This window comes from Saccostrea cucullata, unplaced genomic scaffold (genome assembly GCF_032062105.1).
Source record: "Saccostrea cucullata isolate Sc308-1 unplaced genomic scaffold, CSIRO_AGI_Scuc_v1 ctg12422, whole genome shotgun sequence".
In the NCBI taxonomy this organism is placed as follows: domain Eukaryota; kingdom Metazoa; phylum Mollusca; class Bivalvia; order Ostreida; family Ostreidae; genus Saccostrea; species Saccostrea cuccullata.
Window position 1 is genome coordinate 1 of NW_026920596.1, and position 17,516 is coordinate 17,516.

Genomic DNA, 17,516 nt, shown 5'->3' on the forward strand with positions numbered 1-17,516 from the left:
CACGATGGCACAATGTGTGATACCCGCGCAGTCTTTTTATGAGAAAATAAAATGAATATTTTTTAGTGTTTAAGGAAACGTTGAACCTACGCTTGCGAAAGTTCTAAGACATTCAAAGATATTTAATTTCTTCTTTATCAAATCAGGAAACTGGTTATACGTTAAATCAGCAAATAGGGGCCTTAAGTTATGTCATGAATATCACAGAAAAAGATAGAAAGAAAGACAAAGAAATTTAAAAAATCGACTTTTAATCACCTTTTTCGTGACGACCGGAAGAATTGACGACGGACAAAATGGTGTTCGACACATCTTCAAGTCATGATCTATGATATCCGAAACAGTAAACTTTCATATCTAAAGCTGTTCTGGAGAAATGGACCGGACAAAGGTCATTTCCAGAAGTTGGTCAATACGAAAATAGTAAGAATACTAGATGAGATCTCGTTGCGAGCAACGAGTAGGTCTTCCGTAAAATTTCTAGATAAGATGAGATGTGATTTTGACTGAGATATTCGTTAAAAGAGAATGACATTAAGTTTTTCTTCATTAAATTTAAAGTTTCAGTTTTTTTATCCAATATTCTGAACATCTTTTGTTCAATATTGCTTATAAAAATACTCCCCCTTTTCGAGACGTAAAGCATGAAAAATATAGCATTTTGGCCCCTGGCGATCCCTTATTACATAACATATGATCAAAATATTATAACATATTGTTGCATATCGTTAAAATGAATATCTTTGCTTCTCAAAATGTATACTTATTACAAAATATGGATCATTAAAGAGTTAAAGACTTCTGGCCCCTCTGAGCCCCTAATTTGATGAGACGGCCCCTTTTTCTTGATATTAAACGTTTGGTCTTGTGATTTCAAAGACTTTTTATTATACACTTGTTTAGAGATTTCTTATCGTTTAGGAGAAATGCTTAATATAAATATTTAGGGGCCACCCCTTCAAGTCCTTAATGGGGCCTGTTTACAAGAATTAAAAGTATGCATATTGTTTAAAACATTATTCTGACCATCCTTTCTTCAATATTACTTATCAAAATTTTCCCCCTTTTCGAGATATCAAGCGTCATAGATTTGACATTCTGGCCCCTTGTGACCCCTAATTACGTAACATATGATCAAAATTTTATAATTTATCGTTGCAAATCGTTAATATGAACATCTTGCTTCTAAAATACATCTTTAAATTTTGATCATTAAAGGGTTTATGATGAAAGACTTCTGGCCCCTCGCAGCCCATAATTTGAGGAGTTGGCCCCATTTTCTTGATGTCAAACGAAAGGTCTTGTGATTTCAAAGACTTTTTGTTCTACACCTATTCAGAGATTTCGTTTCATTTAGGAGATAAGCTTAATATAAATATTTAGGGGCCACTCCTACAAGTCCTTAATGGGGCCGTTTTATACAAATTCAAAGTATGCATATTGTTTAGCACATTAATCTAGCCATCTTTTGTTCAATATTGCTTATCAAAATATTCACCCTTTTCAAGGAATGAAGCATCAAAGATTTGACATTCTGGCCCCTTTTGACCCCTAATTACGTAACATATGATCAAAATTTTATCATATATTGTTGCGAATCGTTAATAGGAACATCTTTGCTTCTGTAATGTATAACAAAATATTGATCATGAAAGAGTGAAAGATGAAAGACTTCTGACCCCTCTCAGCCCTTTATTTGAGGAGTCGGCCCCTTTCTTTTGATGTCAAACGAAAGGTCTTGTGATTTCAAAGACTTTTTGTTCTACACCTATTCAGAGATTTCTTTTCGTTTAGGAGATATGCTTTATATAAATATTTAGGGGCCACTCCTACAAGTCCTTAATGGGGCCGTTTTACAAAAATTCAAAGTATGCATATTGTTAAGCACATTAATCTAGCCATCTTTCGTTCAATATTGCTTATCAAAATATTCACCCTTTTCGAGATATGAAGCGTCAAAGATTTGACATTCTGGCCCCTTGTGACCCCTAATTACGTAACATATGATCAAAATTGTATCATATATTGTTGCAAATTGTTAAGATAAATACTTTTGCTACAGTAATGTATAACAAAATATTAATCATTAGGGAGTTATAGATAAAAGACTTTCAGCCCCTCTGAGCCCCTAATTTTAGGGGTCAGCCCCATTTTTTTGACATCAAATGAAAGGCCTTGTAATTTTGCACATTTTTTCTTCAATATGTTTTAACAAATTATGAACGCGTATGAATATGTGAAACAAAATGTGTCAATTTTTGTGAGATATTTCTGAGACATTTTTTCGGGCCCTACCGAGCTCCGGCGCCTTTTGCGCTAGAAAGATTTGGAGACCTAATTACAACTCACCAAACCTTCCTTTACTTTCACTGAAAATCTTAAGTTGATATCTTAAGTCGTTTCGGAGGAGTTTCCTAGACAAGCCGACCCTCTGATAATCAGAAAATCGACCATATCTCACGACCGGAAGAGAGATCATCAAAAAGAAAAAAAAAACTTATCAAGATCAATTGAATATCTTTCAGATCTGAAAGTTTGGTATAAATCGGACGAGCCATCTCTGAGAAATCGCTTGCACAAAATCAGTTGGAAGTAAAATAATAATAACTATAGCCGAGTTCGTTGCAAAGCAACGAGTAGGTCTTCCGTCCGGTTTTGACCGGAAGTGCCGGAAGTGACGGAACAAAAGAAAGCAATGAGATAAGAAGTCTCCAGTGACTTTATATTTTCAATTTTGCATCAAAACCTTATAAATTAGCTATTTTCGCTACTTCCGGTTTGACCGGAAGTGACGACGACGGACGGAAAAAATACTTTTTATGCTCCCAGAGAGATATGTGACCCAAAAACTTGTCGAGAACGGCAAAAAAAACGTCTATTATGACTACTTCCGGTTTGGCCGGAAGTGACGACGCCGGACGTATTTTGACTCCCTCAGTAATTTGAGCTTGACATTATGAACATTTTTGCTTCTTTGATGTATTACAAATTCTCAATGCTTTTTGAGATATAAAGGAAAAAAATTCGACCCCTCTAGGCCCTTAAATTTAGGGGCCAGCCCTTTTTTCGAGATATCATTTGAAAGATCTTGGGATTCTACACTTCTTTTCTTCTATATGTTTTAACAAAATATTTCCAGGTAAAAAGATATCGTAGAAAAGATGTCAAAAATTTTGAAATTCGCGAATGGACAATTTTTGAGCCATGGCCAGCGCCGACGTGCGACACTTCCAAAAAAATGAAATCATTTTCGCATATCTACAGACTTAAGACTATCATACCGGAAAATTTCACATTTCTATCTATGCCCATTTCTGAGAACGTTCGCGGACAACCTGACCCTTCAAAAATCGCAAAATTGACAATATCTCCAAACTGGAAGTGACGTCATCAAATCGAAAAAAAAATGCATCAGGTTCAAGTAATGTTACATAAGTCCTGAAAGTTTCGTTGAGATCCATCGAGCCGTTTTTGAGAAATCGCGTGCACAAAATCGGTAAGAAAAAAAGAATAATAATAATAACTAGAGCAAAGCTCGTTGCAAAGCAACGAGTAGGTCTTCCGTCATGTTTGACCGGAAGAGGCTTTTACTTTTTAACAAAAATGAGAAATAAGTCCAAAAATGGTTTGATTCCTCTAAATCCATGTTAATTATTGCAAAAATAAGCCATTTTCTGTTACTTCCGGTTTGACCGGAAGTGACGACGACGGACGGAAAATTAATTATAATGCTCCCAGAGACATATGTTACCAAAAAACTTGTCAAAAACGGCAAAAATACGCATTTTCCGACTACTTCCGGTTTGACCGGAAGTGACGACGCCGGACGTATTTTGACGACTTCAATAGATTTAGCTTGACATTTTGAACAACTTTGCTTCTTTGACGTATCACAAATTCGCAATACTTTTTGAGATATAAAGGAAAAACTTTCGGCCCCTCCAGGCCCCTGATGTAAGGGGCCAGCCCTTTTTTCGAGATTTCATTTGAAAGATCATGAAATTCTACACCTTTTTTGTTCTACATGCTTTAACAAAATATTTCTAGGTAAAAAGTTATCGTTGAAAAGACGCTTAAAATTTTGAAATTCTTGATAGGACAATTTTCGGACCATAGCGAACGTCGGCGCTTCGTACTTCCGGTAGTTGTGATATACTTAGTGCACTTCTCCAAAAGTTGCTCTAGCATCACTGAAAATTTCAAGCTTCTGTGTTAAGTACTTTTTGAGAAAACTGCCGGACAAATTGACCCTATAAAAATCACTAAATTGCAGAAAACTCCGAACCGGAAGTGACGTCATCAAAATAAAAAAATATATATCTAGATTTTTTTATGTTCTATCAGACCTGAAAGTTTCATGAAAATCGATCGAGCCGTTCTCGAGAAATCGTGCGTACAAAATCGGTAAGAAAAAAAACAATAATAATAAAAATAGTGGAAAAGAAACCTAAGAAAAACTAGAGCAAAGCTCGTTGCAAAGCAACGAGTAGGTCTTCCGTCCTGTTTTGACCGGAAGTGACGTCAACAAATGAAAGCAAATGAGCTAAGTGGTCTCCATTGACTTTATAATTTTGATTTTGAATTTAAACCTTCAAAAATAAGCTATTTTGGCTACTTCCGGTCACTTCCGGTTTGACCGGAAGTAATGTCAACGGACAGAAAATGAAGTTTTATGCTTCCAGATACATATGTTACCCAAAAATATGTCAAGAACAGCAAAAATATGCATATTCTGACGACTTCCGGTATGACCGGAAGTGACGTCGCCTGACGCATTTTGACGACTTCAACAGATTAATCTTGACATTTTGAACAACTTTGCTTTTTAGACGTATAACAAATTCTCAATACTTTTTGAGATATAAATGAAAAACTTTCGGCCCCTCTAGGCCCTTTATTTTAGGGGCCAGCCCTTTTTACGAGATATCATTTGAAAGATCATGTAATTCTGCACTTCTTTTGTTCTATATGTCTTAACAAAATATTTGTATGTGAAAAGATATCGAAGAAAAAGTGATAGAAATTTTAAAATTCTCGACATGCCCATTTTTGGACCATGGCAAGCGTCGGCGTGCAGCACTTCCGGTAAAAATAAAATGCGTATGTCACATCTACAGACATTGCTCTATCATTGCTCAAAAAACTCAAGTTTCTATCTTAAGCCGTTTTTGAGAAAACACGCGGACAAACTGACCCCCTGAAAATCACTAAATCGCAAAAATCTCAAAACCGGAAGTGACGTCATCAAAACAAAAAATTATATATCAGCTTTGTTTGATGCTTTATCAGTCCTGAAAGTTTCATGAAAATCGAGCGAGCCGTTTCTGAGAAATCGTGTACACAAAATCGGTAAGAAAAAAAAACAATAAAAATAATAAAAATAGTGGAAAAGAAACCTAAGAATAACAAGAAGGTCTTCCGCTGAAGACGGAAGACCTTAACAATAAGGTCTTCCGCTGAAGACGGAAGACCTTAACTAGATGAGATCTCGTTGCGAGCAACGAGTAGGTCTTCCGTTGAATTTATCGATAAGATGAGGTGAGATTTTGACTGAGATATTCGTAATAAGGTAATGAAATTAAGTTTTCCATCATTAAATTTAATTTTTCTGATTTATATCACAATATTTTGAGCATCTTAAGTTCAATATGGCTTATAATTAAAATAATCCTCCTTTTTGAGATGAAAGCATCTAAAATATAGAGTTTTGGCCCCTTGCGACCCCTTATTACGCAACAGCAACATGTAATCAAAATTCTATAAAACGTTGTTGCAAAGCATTAAGATGAATATCTTTGCTTCAGTAATGTATTACAAAATATTTATTATTCATGAGCTAAAGATGAAAGACTTCTGGCCCCTCTGGGCCCCTAATTTGAGGAGTCAGTCCCTTTTTCTTGATTGTAAATGAAAAGTCTTGTGAAATCAAAGACTTTTTGTTTAACTTCTATTCAGAGATTTCTTTTCGTTGTGGAGATATGCTGAATGGAAATATTCAACGGCTACATCTCCAAGTCCTTAATGGGGCCGTTTTACAAAAATTTGAAGTATGCATATTGTTTAAAACATTATTCTGATCATCTTTTGTTCAATATTGCTTATCAAAATATTCGCCCTTTTCGAGATATAAAACCTCAAAGATTTAGCATTCTGACCCCTTGTGACCCCTAATTACGTAGCATATGATTAAAATTGTATCATATTTTGTTGCAAATTGTTAAGATAAATACTTTTGTTTCAGTAATGTATAACAAAATATTGATCATTAGAGAGCTATAGATAAAAGACTTTTGGCCCCTCTGAGCCCCTAATTTGAGGGGTCAGCCCCATTTTCTTAATATCAAATGAAAGGTCTTGTGATGTTGTACATTTTTACTTCAATATGCTTTAACAAATTATGAACAGGTGTGAAGATATGAAACAAAAGGTGTCAAATTTTGTGAGATATTTCTGAGACATTTTTTCGGGCCCTACCGAGCGCCGGCGCCTTTTGCGCTAGAAAGATTTGGAGACCCAATTACAACTCCTTCTTCTATTTTCACTGAAAATCTTAAGTCGATATCTTATGTCGTTTCGGAGGAGTTTCCAGGACAAGCCGACCCTCTGAAAATCAGAAAATCGTCCATATCTCATGACCGGAAGTGTCGTCATCAATATAAAAAATTTCCAATAAGGTTCAGATCAATATCTATTAGATCTGAAAGTTTCAATAAAATCGACCGAGCCGTTTCCGAGAACTCGCGTGCACAAAAATCGGTAAGAAAAAAATAATAACTAGAGCAAAGCTCGTTGCAAAGCAACGAGTGGGTCTTCCTTCTTAGCGATAAGCAGAAAGTGAAATGTTTCAATTGTCAACTTTGCTACCATTCTTTATTTCTTTGACTCAAATAGCAAAAACCTTTCCGGGTTAGAATAATTCCTCAGTACCCCCTTGCTTGTTGTAAAAGGCGACTAAATGGGGCGGTTCTTCAAATGAGACCGTATAAACTGAGGCCCTGTGTCACAGCAGGTGTTGCACAATAAAGATCCCTCCCTGCTCAAAGGTCATAAGTGCCAAGCATATAGGCCTAAATTTGCAGCCCTTCACCGGCCAATGGTGACGTCTCCATATAAGTGAAATATTCTGGAGAGGGACGTTAAACAGTAAACAATCAATCAATCAATTATACTGTAAAAATACAGATATTTACACACATTTATAACCTTAACTATTAGAACTGGTATGTCTTCTCTTGGAAACGGAAGACCTCAATACAGATGTTAACATGCAAGATCTGACACATACTTAAAAAGAATATTTATTCCAAACTAAAAATAGACTCTGTAACAAAATCTATTTCTCTTGAAAAACTGAAAGCAATTGATTTGTTCATATTTGTGGATTTATGTCTGTTTCTCAAATCAAAATTTAAATATGAATATTTAGGCCATACCAATTTGTAAAATAGTTCTTCGGATTTTCAAAAATAAAAAGTGAGGCGAGCGAGCGAAATTTTTTTATTAATATTATTTTTTATTTTGGGTTTCAAAATTATGAGGCGAGCGAATATAATTTATACATATATATATTTTTTAATAAAGTGTTATTTCAAAATGCGTGAACCTAAAAAATATATAAAGATAGATATCATTTGCATACCACATAAACTTATCATTCTTAACTTTTTGGGGATTTTTTTAATAATTAAAAATGTGTCAAATTTCAAAGACTTTACTTTCATAAATGTAATGTTTTCAAACATCTCCTCTGCTTCCATTTCTATTGCTGTGTATGAAACAACTTTGTACCCATTGTTTTTAACTATAGTACACAGTGTTGTGCAATTAAAAATATCAAGTACTAGCCCACAGGCTAGTGGCAAATGCAAAGTTAGCCCAAATACAGGGGCAAAAATTAAAATAATTGAACTATAAAATAATGTTGAAAAAGAAATTAATTGATTATAAAAGTCAGGGTACTGAGCCCTGAGGTCATTCTTTTTAAAGTCAAAGTTTTAATTCTCAATATCAAATTCAGTCATGTTTAAATATTTAAGGAATGACTCTAATTCTTGGCCAAATTATACTCGATAATTTGGCCAAGAATTAGAGTCATTCCTTATAATTTAATTTTAAAATAATTATTCAACTGGGGATGTAAAATTGTGTTGTTTTTATGAGTTCAAATTTACCGCGCAATAATACAACCGTAGTAACGGAAGTTATTTGAAGCGAGGGGAGGTAAAAACTGATACATAGATCTAGCAGCCATGATGTTTGTTCACACGAGGTTAGATCGAGCTATTGTTTGAAGTTGAAGGTACATTTATTAAAACTGGATTTTTCCATAAATCCCAGGACTGGAATTGAGGGGATTGATAGATACAGATGATTCAGCTGGTTGTCAAGGGGGTGTGTCCCCATACCAAACCAGATTATACAAAATGTTATGCGTTCCTTTTTGGAAATCAAACAATGAGAGGCAAGAATACAAACAAAATTAAATTATTATGAAATAAAATTAATATGAACTTCAATAAATTATCTTCCCTTTCTCTGACCATTGCACTAGCTCATTTAGAATGAAATTAAATTCATTTTGTTTTCATCTTAAATCATTCAAAACAAAAGAAATGTATTTTATGTGAGTCACAAAACACTTATCTTTTAGTTGATTGAGTGATCGTAAATAATTTAGAGATATAGCTGCATGTATTTACCATAAACGGAGGAATAGAGGAAATTCGGATTAGGAAAAAACGATCGTTTTTGGAAGTAAATAAGTCAGGTAGTTCTGCAAAACGGATAAGATTATGGAGATTTATTGATAGTAGGAGTATTGTTGTCTGGAAAATATAAACTGGTTGGGAATTTTATAGCCAAAAAACGAGTTAAAATACCGGTTGTGCTTTTCATGTATTGCGTGTGTAGGAATATTTTTTACTAGCCCGACGGGCTACCTCTTTGTAGAGAACCACTATCCCGACCCCCAAAAATGTTAGCCCTGGGTGTCAGGGGATGCTAATTGCACACCCTCTGGTACATATGAACAGTTAAACAGACTGCATGGTGCAAAACTTCACAAACTGCTTCTATCTCACTATAAATCCCGCGCATCTGTCATACAAGTTTCAAAGTTCTTGTGTGTTTGGTGCAAAAAGTCGAGAAAAAAAATTGTAGTCGGATTTTTTTGGAAGCGCGCGCGGACATTTTTTTTTTAATATTATAATTTGCATTTGTAAAAAATAGAAGCGGCGAATCCGACGAACTATATTAGAAATTGGTATGGCCTTAAAGTCAATATCATACATGTAAACTAAGACTGTTTCACATGAATGTTTCAATTTCATTATGCTGTTTATTCCTTGTCATCCCCCAATAGATGCTCTTCTGGCAAATCATGATCGTGCTTGGAATCAAATTTCAGTACTCTGATGACAGTCACACCTATCAAAAAGAAATTGAAATTTTTTATTGAATTTTTTTTTTAAAAAGTGCAACTTATACACTGTTATAAGATAAGATAAACCATCAAACTGAGTTCAAAGATACTGTCACATTTTCCGGTAGTCTATAATTATTTAAAAATATAGGTTTACAGGGAGTCATTTGAAGATGTTATAAAATAACATATTAGTTTTTCATGATTTCAAATAAAGACAAGAGGCCCAAGGGCCTTGAAACGCTCTTCTGATAAATTGTACAACCTATCACTTGTATTTGAAGCCTCTAATCCCAAGTATCCTATTAAAGACCCAAGTTGCATCACCTGACAAAGTTTTATGATTCTTAGCCAATTAGAACTACTTTCTGGTATACATTCTTGGAAATCACAAAATGCATCAAGTGACAAAGTATGATTACTCTAAGCCAATAAATACCTAAGATACTTAAATATAGCCATAAAATGTCAAAGGTAGGTCATTGTGACCTACATTTTGGTTGACATTTTTTAGAGTCCCAAGATGCACCTGCTGACTAAGTTTGATAATTCTAAGCCAATAAATACCTGAGATATTCAAAAGTAGGTCACTGTGACCTACTCTCTGGTCAACATTCTCAGAAAACCCAAGATGCATCAACTGACAAACTTTGATGATTCTTAACCAATAAGTACCAGAGATACTTAAATATAGCCATAAAATGTCGAAAAAAAGGTCATTGTGACCTACATTGTACATTTTTTAGAGTCCCAAGATGCATCTGCTGACCAAGTTTGATAATTCTAGGCCAATAAATATCTGAGATATTTAAAAGTAGGTCACCATGACCTACTTTTAGGTTGACATTCTCCGAAAATCCAAGATGCATCAACTGACAAAGTATGATGATGCTAAACCAATAAGCACTAGAGATACATAAATATAGCCATAAAATGTCAAAAAGTAGGTCACGTTGACCTACTTTTTGGTCTACATTCTTCGAAAACCCAAGATGCATCAACTGACAAACTTTGATGATTCTAAGCCAATAAGTACCGGAGAATAATTAAATATAGTTATAAAATGTCAAAAGTAGGTCATCGTAACCTACATTTTGGTTGACATTTTTCAGAGTCCCAAGATGCATCTGCTGACCAAGTTTGATAATTCTAAGCCAATAAATACCTGAGATATTCAAAAGTAGGTCACCATGACCTACTTTTTGGTCGAAATTCTCAAAAACCAAAGAGGCATCAACTGACAAAGTATGATGATTCTAAACCAATAAGTACTAGAGATACATAAATATAGCCATAAAATGTCAAAAGTAGGTCATCGTGACCTACTTTTTGGTTGACATTCTCGGAAAACCCAAGATGCATCAACTGACAAAGTTTGATGATTCTAAGCCAATAAGTACTGGAGATGCTTAAATATAGCCATAAAATGTCAAAAGTAGGTCACCGTGACCTAATTTTTAGTTGTCACTATCCGAAAACCCAAGATGCATCAACTCACAAAGTTTGATGATTCTAAGCCAATAAATACCTAAGATACTTAAATATAGCCATAAAATGTCGAAAGTAGGTCACCGTGACCTACATTTTGGTCGACATTTTTCAGAGTTAAAAGATGCATCTCCTGACCAAGTTTGATGATGTAGGTTTGAAGGTAATCAAAATGTGCCTTTTAAACAATTTGAAAACAAATGCCTGCAAAATTCTAAACGTAGGTCACGGTGACCTACTTTTTCTTAAATATGTTTTAAGGTCCCATGATGCAGCAACTTACAAAATTATATGATTCTAACCCTTTCAGTGCCTGAAATAATGGGATTAAATGTTTTAAAAAGGATAAGTCATAAAGTTCAAAAAGTAGGTCACGGTGACCTACTTTTAAGTTGACGTTGTTCAAGGACCCAAGATGCATCAACTGACTAAGTTTGATGATCATAGGCCTTAAAGTATCTAAAATATGCCTTTAAATCAATTGGAAAACAAATGCCCGCAAAATTTAAAAAGTAGGTCACCGTGACCTACTTTTGAGTTAACATGATGTAAAGTCCTAAGATGCATCAACTTACAAGATTTGATGATCCTAGTCCTTATAGTAAGCAAAATATGAACATTTTTATTAATTGTAAATTTAGGTCAACTTTAAAGTGACCTTGAGACCACGCCCTTTGCCCCAGGGTCATGCCTTGAACAATTTTTAATCTTCAACACATCCTGATCCTTGTATGTAAGTTTGGTGAAAATCTGCCTGGTGGTTCTGGAGAAGAAGATTTTTTAGCAACCAGTACTTTTGGTTTTGTTTTCCTGATTATCTCCCCTTGTTTCAGGGTCCCAACCCTTATTTTAGTATAAATGGTAGCCCTTGGGCCAAGGATACCCTGTGACAAATTTGAAACTGATTGGCCAAGGGGTTCTTGAGTTATGGTCCATATTCTAAAAAGTTAACGCACACCGCACGACGCACACCGCACACCGCACAAATGGCCATAGCATTAGCTCTTTGAGCCTTTGGCTCAGAAGAGCTAAAAATGTACATTACTTGTTCATATCAAAATTTATCAGGAATGGTAATGGTTAACAGTTGTTAACCGACTAATTAGCCAAAAAGATGGTATCCAGTTATGATTTTTTTATGTGTCAGGATAAGACCATTCGTAAAGGTGTTACAGCAATGAAGAACAATGCGCTAATGAAGTGACAAAATGCTATTGCATAAGGAACAAAGAGCTAGCGCAAAGTAACAATGTGGCTCTAGCTCATTTATAACACCATGCTAGTAAGTTTATGACAACATTCTGGCCAGTTTAAGACACTTACAAGGTAGCATGAAGTAAAAATGTGCTACAACACTAGTGTGTTTATGACAGCACAATGACAATGTACTTGTGCATTGTAACAATGTTGCAGCAGGCTTTTACACCACACAGTCAAGATTACATGTAATAGATTGTGTAAAGCTGTGTTGGCATGGCAGCATATTTTGTGTCAGCACAAGTTCATGTTATTTTAAGTTGCCTAAGCCTGTGTTAGCACATTGTTCCTAAACATGCTGAAGCACTTTTACAATTAGCCTTATCTGGACACCATAATTTTCATAACCAACTAGCCATGTTTTTTTTGTAAAAGTACATGTACCATGTGTACCAGGGTACATGTAAATCATTTTATTTTTAGATTTCCATATGTTTTAAAAAGACAAGGAATAAAATGATATTTTCTATAAGCTTCTATTCATTATAAGTGTTTGCCAAAGCATTTTTTCCTATATAACCAAAATACATCTTTGTCTTAATGGTAGCCTAGTGGTAGGGCATTCCCTTTATATAATCCTGAAGTTTAGCTTGATTTCTAGCCGGACTCATTGCTACGAAGTTCAACAGGAAATGCTGCTTCATCACATCTTAATTAAATTTACACATTAAAATATAGTACATTTGCGCAATCAAATTTGAGGCAATACAAACACTGATTACAGAATTAAATTTTCAAAGTTATCAGAAATTGTCAAAAAATAATTATAATAATGTACTTTCTACAGTCTTCTTGGATTAATTATTTGTTTAAAATATGCAAAAGGTTTTCATCACTATGGATGTGTGCGCCATATTCTATAAATAAAGGTTGTATTGTCAGTCTAACACAAATGCGGTAAACATTATTAATTACTTGATGTACGCTTTGATGCAAATTCTCAGCTGAGGACACATCAGTGCATAATCGTTTGACCTTAAATAATCTTGCTGCATTAGTGTTTATTTACTTCTGTTGGTATATAAATCCCTGAAACCGCCTCAAACGATACATGTGATGAATATTTTATGCTGTTAAATTCTATAATAATTTTATTTAATTTTAAAACTTTTTAATACTATATATATGCCATAGAGATATTTTTGTGGATAACATATCCTCTCAATGTCTGAATTTGTTTTTAAACTCTCATCACGGTCTTTGTTCATTACCCTGTAAATGAGCCCAGCTTTCAGTACTTCTGAGTACTTTGATTATTCACTGCATCAAACTTAAGACAAAAACATGATGCAGTAATGTTACTTAACCATGCACCCAGCATTTGAAGTGAATGAGACCTTAAAAACCTCATAGTACATGTTAGGACAATGTCACTGAGTTCCAAATAAAGGTCTAAATAAAAACTATTTACCGGTATATATTAACACCTCTAAATGAGTGAAGGAGTGAAAATTCTCAAATAACATTACCAATCAAAGTACCAATAAGAAGCTGATTCTTACATCACAGGTTCCAATCCCATTGCTAAATGCTTCAGACGGGTTACTCCAATGAGACCGCATACATCGAGATTCAGTGTCAAAAGGATCCCTTACTTCTCAAAGGCAATAAGTGCTGAGTACAAGTCTATATTTGCAGCTTACTATCCCAAGTGGTGGCATCATCAAATGACTGGAAAATGTTTGATAGGCCAATAATCAAACAAACCATTCCTGCAGTCATCTAAAAATAAGCAAACTTTCTATTATTACAATTGTTTTTACATCTTTCTTTTGAGATTTAACTAAGCAACAATTGTGCAATTTTTTGTCAATAAATTTTGATACTAAAGACTTTGTTTGAACAGCTATTTATAGCAATTACAGACAGCAGCACGAAGCGCTGCTCATAATGCAAGCTCTCATGACAACGCCTTGGTGAAGAGAAAATTATCACTTGCTTATTGATCCACACAATTTCTTTTCCGCAGTAACTTTGGACCCACAGTGCTTTGATTCTTAAAGATACATTCTTGCAAGAATTGATCAAAGTTTCCAAAAAATAAATTCACCTTGATTTAATGGATAAATTGCAGATAAATAGTGGGGGGAAAAATTCTTCATTAAAGTCAGCACTATTCAAGTTTTAGACTGGTAATGTCAGGCCAGCTAACTTACACCACGACATCGTGTGACTTCAAAGTCTAGTGCCCTGTTCACATGGAGAGTTTAATTCGCAGTAAATGATTGCAAAGTAAACTAATGCGAATCAAACTAATGGGAATCAAACTGTGTTAACATGACATCTAATGCAAATTAAACAAATGCGAATAAAAATTTTACTTCTACAGTCAAGTGTCAGTAAGGCTACCCACTCAAAAATAGCACAATTAAGTACTTAAAGCTGACCACCAATTTGAATTAATTTTGCCATTACAAATGCCTCAAAATTTAATTCGAATAAGCTTCCCTTTGTGTTCACATGGAGCTAATGCAAAGTAATTTAATTTGCAGTAAATTAATTCGAATTAATAAAACTAATTTGAATTAAACTCCCCCTGTGTACAGAGCATCGATGCACCAAATATCAAGTGCGGTTTGACAAGCCCGATCTAAATTAAAACTGAATAAGTATCTGCCCTCACCCTAAAAGTCACACCGTCAACATATTGTTACGGTGTATATTCAACAAATAATAGAGAGGTTGAGATTTCAAACGTGTACATGTACGGGTACGTCTAGTAGGGTAATAACCTAAATTCTGTGTGTATTACGTCATCAATTTTAGTGACGTCAAGATTGCAATAAGTTCTTAAAACTTGTAGAATGGAATCTACACGTAAGTGAAAACATGTAGCTTTAATAATAAAAATTAGCCAATTTAAGTGTGAAGATGTGATTGTTATGCATTATATAGGATGTTTACTTTCACAAGCACTTATTTTCATCAAGTTTTGTTTACTAACTGACGACAAAAAACCTTCTAAATAGTTGAAACAGAGACACCGATGGCGGTGTACACGTACATGTTACACGTCATAAAAATCTCAACAGACAAATTTTAAAAAAACGTGTAAGTGTACTTCAAAATATATACAAGTACACGTACGCGTACAAGTTTAAGATCTCAACCTCTCTATTAAGTGTAGTGTAAATTAACCCTCCATGGTTACTGCGGTATTGCTCTTTTGCAGGGCAAAATAATAACGTTTGGCAAAGTTTTTGTTGAGAGATAATTAAATGACATATATTTAACAATTACTTATATGTCATATTTCACCAAACTATATCATTTTGCCCTGCAAAAGAGCAGTACCGCAGTTACCGTGAAACGGTCTATAAGAGTATCACTATGATGGATAGTGGAGTGTTGAATTTTTTGTTTTGAAAGTGAGTCTTGTTGAAATTAAATGCTCACATATATTTAAATAAAAAATAAAAAGCTGTTGGGATTTTAAAGGCTAACAGAAAGCGTCTGAGCGTTAAAACAGATAATGTATCGGTGTGTCTGTGTATTTTTAAAAATATCAATGCTCTAACAGCTGTCTAAGCTGCCATAGTAATTTAAATTTTAGGTAAAATAAATTTCTAACCTTCATTCCGATAGTCCATGCCAATCAAACTTTAAAATGTCACCGTCGACTCTTTCATCACTCGATACATTTATCACTGGGAACCACGAACCAGAGTCAAGAGTGCTCAGCTTGTTAATTTAACAGTCGGAATTTCCTCGTAAACAATTCACACAAAAATTTATAAATCGGATAATTCTGCTGAAAATAATGCTCCAGAGGATTGATAAAGTACTTCGTAGCTGCAGATTAAATGTGCATGCATGTCTACATACGGTCTGTGGCTTGTGTGGTAAGAAATGCTCAACTTCACATGATTTCCAACTTTCAGTTTGTAAACATGTGTCCGACTTTTGGGACACACTAATAACCGGATATACGAGAGACCTGATATTTACCTGATGTTTTTATTTTAGATTAAATGACAATATTGAGTACTTCAAATGACTTATTTAAATACTTTATGACTATGATGCAAAATGATATACAGAAATTCGTTTGTTTGGAATATTTACTGACGATTTTGAATCAGGTCAAATAAGGTTTTTAGTATATCAGGTCTTTAGTACCTTCCCATTTCCCACAATGCCACGCGTTGTTTACAAACAAGAGGCCCCGAAAAGACTTCCTCTTAACTAATGCAGAAATATTTTGATTTTACCTATTGTTGTATACAACATCACATTATATTTCTTATTTAAATAAAAAGAAAACAGAGAAACACCGAATCAAAATAATATCTTTCAGATGCATCGATCAACTAAAACTATGCAAGAGGCCCAGTAAAGGCTTGGCTATAGTAGACAACTTGTTCCTGTAAGGTTTCTCACATATTTGTTTTATAAAGAGTATTAAATATAGCTTGAAGTTTATTTCTCTTTATATCAAACGACAAGATTTAATCAGTTCTAAATTATTTCAGTCAAACTTTTTCATAATAAACCAATATTTTTAGCTAACAGAAAAAAACGTGTATGAGTTATTAACCCCTAATTATAGGGGCCAGCCCCTTTTCCTTGATCTTATATGAAAGCTCTTGTAATTTTGCACAACTTTTGTAATATATTTCTTACCAAATTATTCACGGTTCAAAAGTTATTATACAAAAAGAAGCAAAATTTCATGGAAAAAAATTACTTAAATTTGCCGTCACATAGCTTCCGATCTTTAGGAAATCAGCTTATAATTTTATCGTTATGCACATCTACAATGTATTGGCTACAAGTTCTCCAACTTTCATGTAATTATCATAAGTGGTTCTTGAGTTTATTAGTGGACACGAGACATCAAAATTATCAATTAAAGGGCAATAACTCACAAAGTAAGGCATGTATCAAAAAATTGAAAGCAGATGTAAATAGGTGTAAATACAAGGTATCAAACCTGAAAGTTTCATAAAAATCAGTCCAAAGGTCTTTGAGAAATCGCCTGTCAAAAATCCGGCGGGAAAAAAAAAGCAAATAATAATAAGAAACAGTAGAATAACAGTAGGGTCTTCCGAAGGAAGCTCGGAAGACCCTAATAATAGGGAAAAAGAAACCGAACGAAAACAATAAGGTCTTCCGTTGGAAACGGAAGACCTTAACTAGAGCAAAGCTCGTTGCAAAGCAACGAGTAGGTCTTCCGTCCTGTTTGACCAGAAGTAGTTTTCATTTTTAGCGAATATGAGAAATAACGCCCAAAAAATGAGGTTGAATCCTCAAATTCTATGTTAATTAGTGCAAAAATAAGCCATTTTTTGCTACTTCCGGTTTGACAGGAAGTGACGACGACGGACAGAAAATTTATTTTTATGTTCCT

At 34.3% G+C, this 17,516-nt stretch overlaps 1 long non-coding RNA gene across 1 annotated transcript; it reads right to left on the reverse strand.

The window, feature by feature from the left end:
• Positions 1-9,312: 9,312 nt before the first annotated feature.
• LOC134252802 (uncharacterized) lies at positions 9,313-17,180 on the reverse strand. The gene is made up of 3 exons (XR_009989021.1): positions 15,738-17,180; positions 13,669-13,888; positions 9,313-9,426 (listed from the first exon to the last, which is right to left on the reverse strand). It is a non-coding gene; the product is annotated as an uncharacterized LOC134252802 (long non-coding RNA).
• Between the last annotated feature and the right edge of the window lie 336 nt (positions 17,181-17,516).